The sequence below is a fragment of the Temnothorax longispinosus genome, chromosome 3 (assembly GCF_030848805.1).
Source record: "Temnothorax longispinosus isolate EJ_2023e chromosome 3, Tlon_JGU_v1, whole genome shotgun sequence".
NCBI classification, from domain to species: domain Eukaryota; kingdom Metazoa; phylum Arthropoda; class Insecta; order Hymenoptera; family Formicidae; genus Temnothorax; species Temnothorax longispinosus.
The window spans coordinates 17,847,202-17,859,958 of NC_092360.1; the positions used below are offsets into that span (position 1 = coordinate 17,847,202).

Sequence of the window (12,757 nt, forward strand, 5' to 3'; positions counted from 1 at the left end):
AAACTCACTCTGCATCTCTTTCTAACTGTCCCCCTTAGAAAGAGACAAAGAGTGAGTTTAATAGAAGGATCAAGTTAATCGGAGACTGTGAAATCGGCCCACAGATGGAAAATAAACCTCCACGCCACAGCATAACTGCAGCTTCTTCGACAGCCTGAAGGAGTCCTCGGGATTGTCCTTGTTTCTGCGGATGATGCACTTTTTCGTTTTTGGTTGTTGTGATCCACGATAAGGCAGACGCGATAGAAGCTGGTGCACTTTGTGTCACGAGCAAGCGATGTTTCAAAGTAATATAATTATAAGCAGTCACGAGACAGAACGAGAATCGTCGGACTTCACCAGGAGACGACGAACGGATCGAACGGTGAGTCGCTTTTCTTTCTTATGCATATCTTATGCATATATAGCTACTGTTTGTTATGATGTAAACATTTATTTGCATAATTTTAGATGACTATAATATAATACGGCAAGACTGAAGACAAAAAAGGCCGAAGACACATCGGATTTAAATTCAGAGGTGGACACAAAAAGAAAGCGGGTAAAAAATTGGCTGTATGAAAATGAAATCGATGATAGTGAGAAGTATAATATCGCGAAGTATAATACCCCAACAAAACGAAAACAAATGTTTCTTCCAGTATAAAGAAACATTATTTTCTAAAGTTAATATTAAAGTCCTTGTGTTAATATTAAAGTCTATTTTATAATATTGTAATGTATTTGCTAAAAAAATATACTAATTTATATTTTCAATTTTTTCAGAGGACGAGGTGAGGAAAAAAATATTAAATTATGTATAGCAGACGCGTTACAATTTTCAAGTGAAGAGTCTGACAGCGTCCTCTCAAAACATCCGCAAATGACAGGTACATTAATTAAAATAAGCAATCTATATTCAAAATTTCCATTTATTTAACTAAGATATCAAGAGACACGGTAGTGTCTCGCACCAAGTATACGCAAAGTAAAACCGCACCGTGACTCTTTTACGCGACACGACGAGTTGCAAGCACTCGATATTATTAGATGTAATGTACATCCATCTCTCTTTTTATGTGATTTTCTCCGCGTTTTTCTTTTACTTATATATAATATATAATATACGTATATATAATATATAATATATAATAATAATGGTATTTTTTTTTTTTACAGTTAACCATTATCATTGTTAAATAGGTAGATGTAGTATAATATTTAAATATATTCTTTTTCTGTAGATAATGCGAAATATTTCAAGGAAATTCTTCGCCAGCAAAGTTTCTTTAAAACTCAGTTGTGACAGATGGCAGATGATTTGAGAGAAATAAAAACTATGATAACCGGTAATCTGAGATAAAAATTGGATAATAATAATAAGCAGCAAGGTACAATTTATTCTTCCTTTGATCTTTCACTGAAAACGGTGGAAGATATCGAAGGGGCTGTAAAGCAATTCTTACAAGATGAAAATAATTTTGAACGCTCGGTAATACATATGCTTGTGCAAAATCGAAAATCGAAATGATACGATTATATGATTTAGGAGATCCATCAACGTGGCTGTTGGGTTAATATTATCATCGCTTATTATTTACTTTATTTAGTGACATATATATAAATATTTATATAATTTACAGGTGATGGAGGTTACTGTTTAGAACTTTGGCTGATAACACTTATCACAAATGCACCAGAGGAAAGCGCAGAAGCACGATACACACAATGTCATTGTTCTGTTAGAAATTGTGTTGAAAGAATGTTTGGTGTTTTAAAGAATGTATGGGAGATGTCTTCTCAGTCATCGTGTCTTACACTACGATCCTATAATCGCAGCAAACATAATCGTAGCTTGTGCTGTATTACACAATATACGTTTTCATTATAATCTTATGAATCATGAAATTGACATTGATGAAGAGGGTGAGGCTGTAGCTCAGCAAAGAGCAATACTTCCAGATGTTCTTCAAGTATGTAATCGTATTGGAGCTCAAGCTAAAGAAATAAATAGAGCTAATGAAGGAAATATAAATTGTAATGACAGGTTAACAGAAGCAAGAAAGAGTTCAAAGAAGAATTCTTCTCACTCAGTTTGGTTTACGTCAATAAGAATAAACAATAAGTTATCAAAATTATTTTTATTATTAATAGAATTTCTGTATGTCATACGAAATATAAGTATAAACGTAAAATCAGCGGTAAATAAGATAAGACAAATATAGAACGAATAAAAAGTTACTCACTTTTAACATAAATTTTCTTTTAGTAAGACAAACATAGAATGGATAAAATGTTACTCTCTTTTCAAGATACATTTTTTATAGTAAGACAAACACAGAACGGATAAAAAGTTACTCTCTTTTCAACACAAACTTTTTTTTAGTAAGACAAACAAGAACAGATAAAAAGTTACTTTTTTTTTCAACTTAAAGTTTTTTTTAGTAAGATTTTAAATAATTTCTGTCAAAATATTTAATGTACGATTATTTAAATTTATAGATTTTCTTAAAAGTTCGTTATGTGTGTGTGTGCTTCCATTGCAGACGCAATACGTTGCAAACCTTCACTTATTGCCTGTAAAAGATAAGAAAATTATATTACAATTATATTACTGACATTTATTGTATAAATCGCAAAATCCAATAATTACTTTTAATGTACAGATATTGTTTTCAAATTTTTCATCAAAATTTTTATATTTGACAATTTCGAATAGGACAATAAGTAAGCGTAAAATATATAACACCTGCAAATATATATATAAATATATATTGTATATATATATATTGTGTGTGTATATATATATATATATATATATATATATATATATATATATATCTTCAAATATTTACTATGATCCTCTTTTACATTTTGAAAATAATTTGTAGCTTCTTTCACGGAAGAGTATCTCATACGTTTTTCTACAATAAACATCTTAATTAAAAAAAGTATTTTATATATTACAAATCAGGAAATAATATTGCAGATATACTAAAACTATATATAAGATATATAATAAATTTGTACTTACTACCAAGCCCTATTGGAGTTGATATATTTGACGTATTTGTTTTTAATGATTCTAACTTTGTTCTTAACGACGTTGTAATGTTTGTAGATGCACTATTATTAGAGGAATTATCAATAAACTGTGAAGATGTTGCAATAGCATTGGAAGTACAGGATGGACTCTTAATTTGATAAGTATTCTGTTGCTGCGGTAAATTAAGCAAACTGTATTTTTAATAATTCATATCTTCATTATATAGTTATTAAATCATCAGTTAGTAACGCATTTTTCAGCTTGCGTGAATTAATAAATAGATATGTAGAGGCTCAGTATATAAAAATTCAAATTACTTTAGGCAATAAGAACCAAGCGTGATATTCAGTCGCTAAAATTTATTTTACAAAGTTAATTACTATGTCAAAAATACATCAACGTACGTTTCGACTCTTTTTGGGGTCATCTTCAACGCATTGTCTAAACATTAAAATACATATACTTATATCTAAACAAAACTGGAAGATAAACGGAACCATAGAATATAAATCGCGGGGTCACTGTTGCAGGATAACACCCTATCACCCGAAATGCCGAGGTATTCAACCAGCTAGGCGATGAAGCGCTTGGTATACCCTTACCTGTTATGCGCGCTATAGGGTAACTCCGGTATATACGCCGCAACTAAGAGAAACTTAATTTATCGAGTACTATTTACTATGTTTAAGGCAAATGAATTATACCAATAACTCTATACTGTCTGCTACTATTAAAAATATGAAGAAAAGTATATTTAAAACAATCTAATGTAAAAAATTGTGCAAATTAGAAATTTGCACTTGGCTTCCTCATAGAGGAAATGATGTCTTAAGATGCTAATACGGCCCTCTGATTGGCTGATGACGCCTTAATACTATATCTAAGACGATCTTGGATATAAGGCTCGACTATGAATACCGGCCTTAAAGAATTATATATGAAATAGAAATAGAAAAGACTGAAGAATATAATAAAATTAAAAAATTTTGGTAAACTTTTTTTTAACAGAAATCGGTAACCCCTTTATTATTAACAATTTTTATTAATTCTATTATATTCTTCAGTCTTTTCTACCCCTATTTTATATATAATTCGTTAAGATTTGGTTGATCAGTTCTGGAGTTATAGAAATTTCTGTAAATTTGGCACAGACACATACATACATACATACATACACACATTCCGACATTTTTTTTAATGCAATATTTCGACGTTTTAGAACACTCTGAACATATTGACATTAAAAACTCAAAAAACAATCTTTTCTTTGGTTTCTTCTACCCTATTTTATATATAATTTTTAAAATTTGGTTGATTAGAGCCAACTTTATACGCAATCAAAGATTCATATCAAGAGACACGGTAGTGTCTCGCGCCAAGTACACGCGGAGCGAGACCGACCGTGACTCTTTTACGCGACGCGACGGGTTGCGAGTACCCGAGATGTTGAGATCTCGATAACGAGTGAACGGATCAAGTTCTAAGTAGGCTTTATCGATAGCTTGGGGTCCAATTAGGGGGGGGTTTCTCTTATAATATTCCGCTCCGTGCCCTACGAGCGGAGATATTGCGACGCAAAGTCCAAATGTGAAAATTTTTTATTAAGATACTTCTTCTTCTTCTTCTTCTACTTCTAACGCCGACGTTATATGATGACGTCATAATCAGAAACGTTACTTTCACTTTTTCGACGCTGGCGGCGCAGGTATCGCCAGTTTCGATATCGCGCGCGTATTTCGAAATTAGGTCGATAGACTTATCGGTCAGAGGAAGATTTCTATTTAGGTAAATTAGGTATATACTTATATAATATATATTGAGTCAATTGCTTCATGTTTATCTGGAGAGATTTCGTATCCTTACATCGTATTACCACCGCTGCCGGAAAAGAAGGTTCTCTACGCTTGGCAGAAAGTGCCGCTAAGGAATTTTTAAGTCGATTCTTATGAATCAAGCTTGAATTCGATGTCTAGGTATCCCAGGTTGCCGATGACGAGGTCCAGACAGTGCGCTTCATAGTTTTCGGTGTCCAGGTGTAATAATACGTTGAATTCGATGTCTACGTGTCCCAGGTTGCCGATGACGAGGTCCACATAGTGCGCTTCGTAGTTTTCGGTGTCTACGTGTATTAATACCTTGAATTCGATGTCCACATGTCCCAGGTTGCCGATGACAAGATCCAGATAGTGCGCTTCATAGTTTTCGGTGTCCAGGTGTAATAATACGTTGAATTCGATGTCTACGTGTCCCAGGTTGCCGATGACAAGGTCCAGATAGTGCGCTTCATAGTTTTCGGTGTCCAGGTGTAATCGTACGTTGAATTCGATGTCTAGGTGTCCCAGGTTGCCGATGACGAGGTCCACATAGTGCGCTTCGTAGTTTTCGGTGTCTACGTGTATTAATACCTTGAATTCGATGTCCACATGTCCCAGGTTGCCGATGACAAGATCCAGATAGTGCGCTTCATAGTTTTCGGTGTCCAGGTGTAATAATACGTTGAATTCGATGTCTACGTGTCCCAGGTTGCCGATGACGAGGTCCAGATAGTGCGCTTCATAGTGTTCGGTGTCCAGGTGTAATCGTACGTTGAATTCGATGTCTAGGTGTCCCAGGTTGCCGATGACGAGGTCCACATAGTGCGCTCCGTAGTTTTTGGTGTCTACGTGTATTAATACCTTGAATTTGATGTCCACGTGTCCCAGGTTGCTGATGACGGGATCCAGATAGTGCGCTTCATAGTTTTCGGTGTCTAGGTGTAATCGTACGTTGAATTCGATGTCTAGGTGTCCCAGGTTGGCAATGACGAGGTCCACATAGTGCGCTTCGTAGTTTTCGGTGTCTAGGTGTAATAATACGTTGAATGCAATGTCTAGGTGTCCCAGGTTGCCGATGATGAAATCCACATAGTGCGCTCCGTAGTTGTCGGTGTCTACGTGTATTAATATCTTGAAATTGATGTCTAGGTGTCTCAGGTTGCTGATGACAAGGTCCAGATAGCGCGCTCCGTAGTTTTTGGTGTCTAGATGTAATAATACCTCGAATTCGATGTCTACGTGTCCCAGGTTGCCGATAACAAAGTCCACATAGTGTGCTTCGTAGTTTTCGGTGTTTAGGTGTATTAATAACTTTAAATCTGAATGTAGGACACGTAGATATTGAATTCGAGGTATTAATACACGTAGACACCGAAAACTACGGAGCGCACTATGTGGACCTCGTCATCGGCAACGTGGGACACCTAGACATCGAATTCAACGTATTATTACACCTGGACACCGAAAACTATAGAGCGCACTATCTGGAACCCGTCATCGGCAACCTGGAACACGTAGACATCAAATTCAAGGTATTAATACACCTGGATACCGAAAACTATGAAGCGCACTATGTGGACCTCGTCATCGGCAACCTAGACATCGAATTCAAGCTTGATTCATAAGAATCGACTTAAAAATTCCCTAGCGGCAGAATCAAGAGACACGGTAGTCTCGCGCCAAGTACACGCGGAGCGAGACCGACCGTGACTCTTTTACGCGACGCGACGGGTTGCGAGTACCCGAGATGTTGAGATCTCAATAACGAGTGAACGGATCAAGTTCTAAGTAGGCTTGATCGATAGCTTGGGGTCCAATTAGGCGGGGGTTTCTCTTATAATATTCCGCTCCGTGCCCTACGAGCGGAGATATTTCGATGCAAAGTCCAAATGTGAAAATTTTTATTAAGATACTTCTTATTCTATCTACTTCTAACGCCGACGTCTTATATGACCTTTTTCAAAAAAAGGTAAAAAAAGGTAAAAAAATGCGCCAAGTACACGCATAGTAGTATATATGTATTATGTTGTTACCTCGAAAAAAACAAAGTGGTAGTATTATACCTCGAAATAACACCCTGTACATACTGTTTATACAATGCGTAATACTACAAAAAGTCATGATATCTGTACAAAATTACCTTTTTTAAAAAAAAGGTAAAGAAAGGCGCCAAGTACACGCATAGTAGTGTATATGTTGTTACCTCGAAAAAAAAACAGTGGTAGTATTATACCTTAAAAAAATTTAAGTAACAAGTGGTAGACGAAATCTTTGTATCTTGAAAAATCTCGAAAAAACCTAAACAGTAGTATCTTCATCTCGAAAAAAAAACAAAGTAGTAGTATTATACCTCGAAAAAACCTAAGTAACAAGTGGTGGACGTAATCTTTGTATCTCCAAAAATCTCGAAAAAACCTAAGCAGTATTATTTTTATTTCAAAAAATTATTACTCAAGTGATACACATCACAAAATTACGTTACCTTATCAAAAAATGAGTCGCGCTTCAAGTGATCTATTATTACAATTACAAAAAAAAAATGATATCTCTTTTTAAATTACAGCGCCAATTACAGAGAACATATATTTTTCGAGATACAAAAATTACGTCTACCACTTGTTACTTAGGTTTTTTCGAGGTATAATATTACTACTGGTTTTCTTCGATTAGAATAAAAAATTGAATCATGAAGAATTACACAGAAGTAACAGTACAAAATACAATATTTTATTAAAATATTTAAACCCAACAAGGGAATACAAGGTATTTAAATACAAAGTTTATATATGTATTTTAAAAGATTTAATCGCATTGCAAAGAATTACAGAGGTAATAGTACAAAAAATAAAATTATTTTATTAAAATACATAAATTTTTCTTGTCAAAAAACTTGGCGCTGCTAGACCTCAAAATTAGGTCAGCCTGGTGTGTATTTTATTCTTAACATAAAGTATGTAATATGTAATACATATAAAATGTTTGAAATACACATAAAGTATGTAAAAAATATGAAATACAAACATGTACAATATCTTTATTAATATCCCTTCCAACAATATAATATACGTTACATTACCTTACCTTACCTTATATTACATTACGTTACGTTACCATACATACGTACATACATATATACATACCTACATACATACATACATACATTACATTACGTTATACTATTACATTTTATACATACAATACATACGTTACAAAGGTATTCGGTAATGTCCCCAGGGCAACGTATCGGTCGAATCGGGTATAATGTATCGCTTATCGTCGTACGAACTCAGAGCGATTTTTGTCTTGCGGATGGTGTGCACTTTATGCAATTTCGATCTTATACAGAACTGCTGTCGCGTCATTTCAATCTCATCGTTCAGACACCGCGTGTAATCGTCGAACGTTATAGTACGCGCTACACACACACGACGTTGCTTTTGACACCTTTAACCTTTTTCGTATCTTTCTTACCGTCGACTCACAAGGCGTACATTTTCGCCCTAAGTCCAACAAATTCGGTCATTATCGCACCGTTATTTTTGTCCTTCCCGGCACCTTCTTGTTAAGCGGTATACCGTACGTGTTATCTACCAGATAATCGCTCGTGTCGAATTTGTCAATGTCGCGTTTCATCGTCTCGTATACGTCGTCGCACTCGATGTGGTAAGGCTGTCCGTATCGGGGTGTACATAACTTTACACTTGTCGCGATACAACGGTAACATGTACTCGTAATGAAATTTATACAGACATGTCTTGGATATATCGAGGATGCACATACCCACGTAGATTGGTTTGTTGAACTTCACCTCGAGTTTTCGCATTTTTATTGTTACTAGATTCTCCAAAAAGACGGTTCTGCTGTGAAAGTTTGGTTTCGCGATCATTGCCTCCGCACCGTATCGTCCGTCCCACTTTGTTAATAATTTTACATTTACGTGATTGCGCACATTCTCCATAGTTTTGCCGAATACCGCGTTGTTCATTAATTTATACAAATTCTTTTCGAAATCGTTTTTTGCTTGCGTTCTAAAATTTGTATTAAGTTCTATATAATCGCGGAGCCACGGAGATTGCAAAAATTCCAATACGCGGTGTATCTTTGTAACGCGAAGACCGTGATGCGTACACTGTTGCAAGTTACGGTAATGGATGATGTAACGCTCTTTATTGTATAAAGTCGCGAGAAGTTTGTTCTCTCGTTTGCCAGGCGGCTTATCGCTCGTCGGACAGAACGGTAGGTTACTCTATGCGCATCGTGCAGACACTGTGGATACTCGAGATCGACTTCGAAAATATGACCCGTGCAGTGGGTGAATCCGAAGCGATCGCGTTCACGTCGAAGTTCGAGGTGTTGTCAACCCATCGAAAATTTGCATAAGGCAATGGTTGACAAATCGCCCGGCCGTACAAGTTGTTTACATCGAAATACATCAGGTATGACGATGGTTTTGACGGATCGTGAGACATGTACTTGTTATTGGCTTGCGCGTATCTACCGGAACATTGACTGAGGCCGCCGCAAATACCGCGTTCGATAAACATTACCATATCAATGTCCGTGAGCAGTTCGAAATTGATACGCGTATGTTTCAACATAGCGTTCCACGTGAAACCCGGTAGAGTGTAATGTGCTAGATCGAGTCCATAACTCGCGACGCAGCTATCGCGAAAATTTTCAAATATGTCGGCCAATAACAAGACATCGGTCTTTAGATATACATATCGCTGTATTCACCCAAGGTTTGAATGGAGAACCGTTGCCAGACGTTCACGGCGTGCGCGTAATCGCTTTCGGATACGATGTCGCGACCTGTCAATGAACTGTAAAACGAGTCGCGTGGTGGTAAACACGAGTCCTCCAACTTTTCAACGCAGTCAATGTACTCGTACGAAAATACACCTTTTCGTGTCAGCAAATCAAAATTTTCTGTGGATAATTCACAAAATTTGCGTTGTAATATTCGCAGTTTATCCTTGCTGAGATAATATGCCAATTTTTCTATAATAGACTAGCGGCGAGAAATTTGTATGAATCGATAAATCGCAATTTGACACAAATTTTCTTGTCTTTGTCTTCAATGCTTTCAACGTTTTTCGTAAACGAAATGTATTTTTTTTTGTGATTGAGAGTAAGTCTACACGTCTTTCAAAAGCGGTGGCTATTTCTTTTATAATAAAATGTTAATCGTAACCTCATAAATTATGAAAAACTATGGGAATATAATATGAATTTTTTTAATTCAGGTTACATCTAGGGGCTAAACGTCTTAGCTCCTCGGCGAACCACGTGATGCAATCTTTATCGCGACGAAATTGATACGCGGATAACGAATCGTCGTACGAGCACCGTACGTAATAACCGCTAAGTACCTCATGGTGTTGGTATATGCCGGACGTTTCTGGATCCGCTTCCGTCTTTTTCAGGGCGCACTCTAAGTCGGCGTATATGATGAATGGGACTCGTTCTTTCCTGCCGTAGTTATTGAATTGCAGCCACTTGTCGTTATCACATGGTAGTCGGATGGCACAGTTGTTCATTTCTGGCAGTCGACGGTGTGGGCTTCCAATTTTTCGGTCAAAATAAAATAATGTAAGCATCTGCGAAAAAAGAATAATTTATTATTTTTCATAAAAAAATATGAAAATATTATATAACTAGATTTTTTGCCCGCGCTTCGCGCGGGCTCAAAATCTATTCCCCTCTCCCTAAACTCACTCATTAATTAGGAGCACCTTTGTTATTCTTTCTCCTCAAACTCTAACCTACATCTTCGAATTCTTTTTAAAAAAATAAAAAATAGATAATATTATAGATGCAGATTAGCATATTGTCAAATATTTCAAAAATGTAATCCCTTATATTAAAGTCTTTAAATTTTATTTTTGTTCGCGCCTCGCGCTTTTTCATCCTCCGTTGACCCGCCATTATTAACTCTCTTTCATTTTCTTCCATTTTATTTTCTCTTTTCGAAAACATCAAAAAATTAAAAAAATTTTGGCACCGGTTTCAAGAAAATCAATTCATTAATGAAAAATTATCCATTAATAAAAAATTAAACTTATTCTCCAAAAATTAAAAAACTTTTGACACGACTCCTATTTCGAAAAATTTTGTAACCAGTTTCCAAAAAGATCGGTAACGAAAAACTATACACTTTATAGCACTCCCCGGAAAATTCTACCTCTGTTTCATATATAATTCTTTTAAATTTGGTCGATTATTTCCCGAAAAATTAGAAAAATTAGAAAAATCGGTTTCCAGAAAATCGGTAGCAAAATACTATACACTTTATGGCACTCTCCGGGAAATTCTACCCCTATTTCATGTATCCTTGATAAAAATTCGGTCCACTAACGAATGAGTAGTTCGCGGTCAGACATACAGACATACAGACGACGGTACTTATATATATAGATAAAAATATACTCACCGATCGCAGAAGTATTTTTTGTGTTCATTCTTACCAATCTGCGAGCTCACGAGGCGTGATTTTTATCCAGACGAAATGTCTTACGTTGGCATCTCGCGGGTCTTCCACGTACAACAAATTGACATGCTTTTTTCTCTTCTGGTCGGTAAGCCGTATTGGAAGGATTGTATGTTAATATTAATCCTTGTTTTTTTTCTGGATGGCATATACGTTGATTGAAATGCCATTAAAATTTTCAAATTTTTTAATTTGACTCGACGACATTGGGAATTCGATGCCTTGTAAATTTAATTTTGTTTCATAAGGAGGATACGAAAATATTCTACATGTATTTTTCTCAAATGGATACAGCGCGGCGACCACTGACCATGCGAAGCACGCATTATCCGTAGATTGCTTGTTGATCACCGCTTTCTTTAATTTAATTTCTCGCGGTAAACCGATGTAACACCCCGCGTGCAATGGATTGTACTTGTTTATGTTCACCATCAAATTGAGTATTCGCGACAACGCCCACCCGCTGTCGCGTTCCTGGAATTCCTCCAGCGATGCTAAAGTGGGCTCGATAACGCGCAACTCATACCACTCTTGCAAATTAGACGTACGAAAGAGTTCATAGTTTCTCGTATTAATACTTTTATTCGCACGCTTATCACCCGCAACAAACTCCCCGTTGAACGCGGTGTTCACTTTGACACAGTTATGTGTTTTTATAATGTCCTGCACTCGCTCGAGTACTACGCTGCCGGCGTCTTCCAAAAACTGTCGCGGTTCGATGTGATCGATATTGATTACCGCACCAGTCAATATAGGTACGACTTTCGAAAGCCGTATCTATCTCGCGCCAAACGTGTCTTTGCGCGTTATTGTCACTACTGCTCGCCGCGTAGGTACTCACCACTGATATGTATGAAACGTTTCTGTAATTGAGTCTTCACACTTTCAATTTGCGCGATTTGAGCCACCAACGACTGTTGGCGGCCGGTTAATAATCGCGGCCGTTTTTGACTCGGATTTTTTCTTGCAACGATTCGATAAATTCAACACATCGTTGCTACCACGCGGCAAATTCTTCTACCGAATTCAGTTGAGCGGCTTGCTCCAACAACTCGTGCTCCATATTCTCAAAGATTCTTTCCAAAGACTGCTCACTTGCTTGCTTGTTTGAGAATACTATGATTTTAACACTCTTTTCCATTGTTTTATACTTTTCTTCTATCGCCTTTTCTCTTTTTTCTTAATTGTTTCTTTCTCTTCTACTTCTACATCACAGAGACGTGACATCCCTTAGACCCTTTGGGTCTCAATTGTAAGCTATTTGCTTATTAATAAAGAAAATTTCGCCGAATGATAACATAAACCATGTCCCGACACGTAGCTCGTCAAAGGACGTGACAATTGTAGGTCATAAATTATAGCAGTCTGTCATCGGTGCTCGATAACATTTACCGTATGACTCTTTCGTGAATAATTATTATCGGCCGG

General features: G+C 36.4%; 2 long non-coding RNA genes across 2 annotated transcripts; one reads left to right on the forward strand and one right to left on the reverse strand.

Moving 5' to 3' along the window:
- Nucleotides 1–67: 67 nt before the first annotated feature.
- Nucleotides 68–4,132, forward strand: LOC139810013 (uncharacterized). Its single transcript, XR_011731230.1, has 5 exons — nt 68–364; nt 451–869; nt 1,224–1,552; nt 1,623–1,952; nt 3,101–4,132. It is a non-coding gene; the product is annotated as an uncharacterized lncRNA (long non-coding RNA).
- A 2,911-nt stretch (nt 4,133–7,043) lies between these two features.
- LOC139809948 (uncharacterized) lies at nt 7,044–12,349 on the reverse strand. The gene is made up of 2 exons (XR_011731220.1): nt 10,212–12,349; nt 7,044–9,768 (listed from the first exon to the last, which is right to left on the reverse strand). It is a non-coding gene; the product is annotated as an uncharacterized lncRNA (long non-coding RNA).
- Between the last annotated feature and the right edge of the window lie 408 nt (nt 12,350–12,757).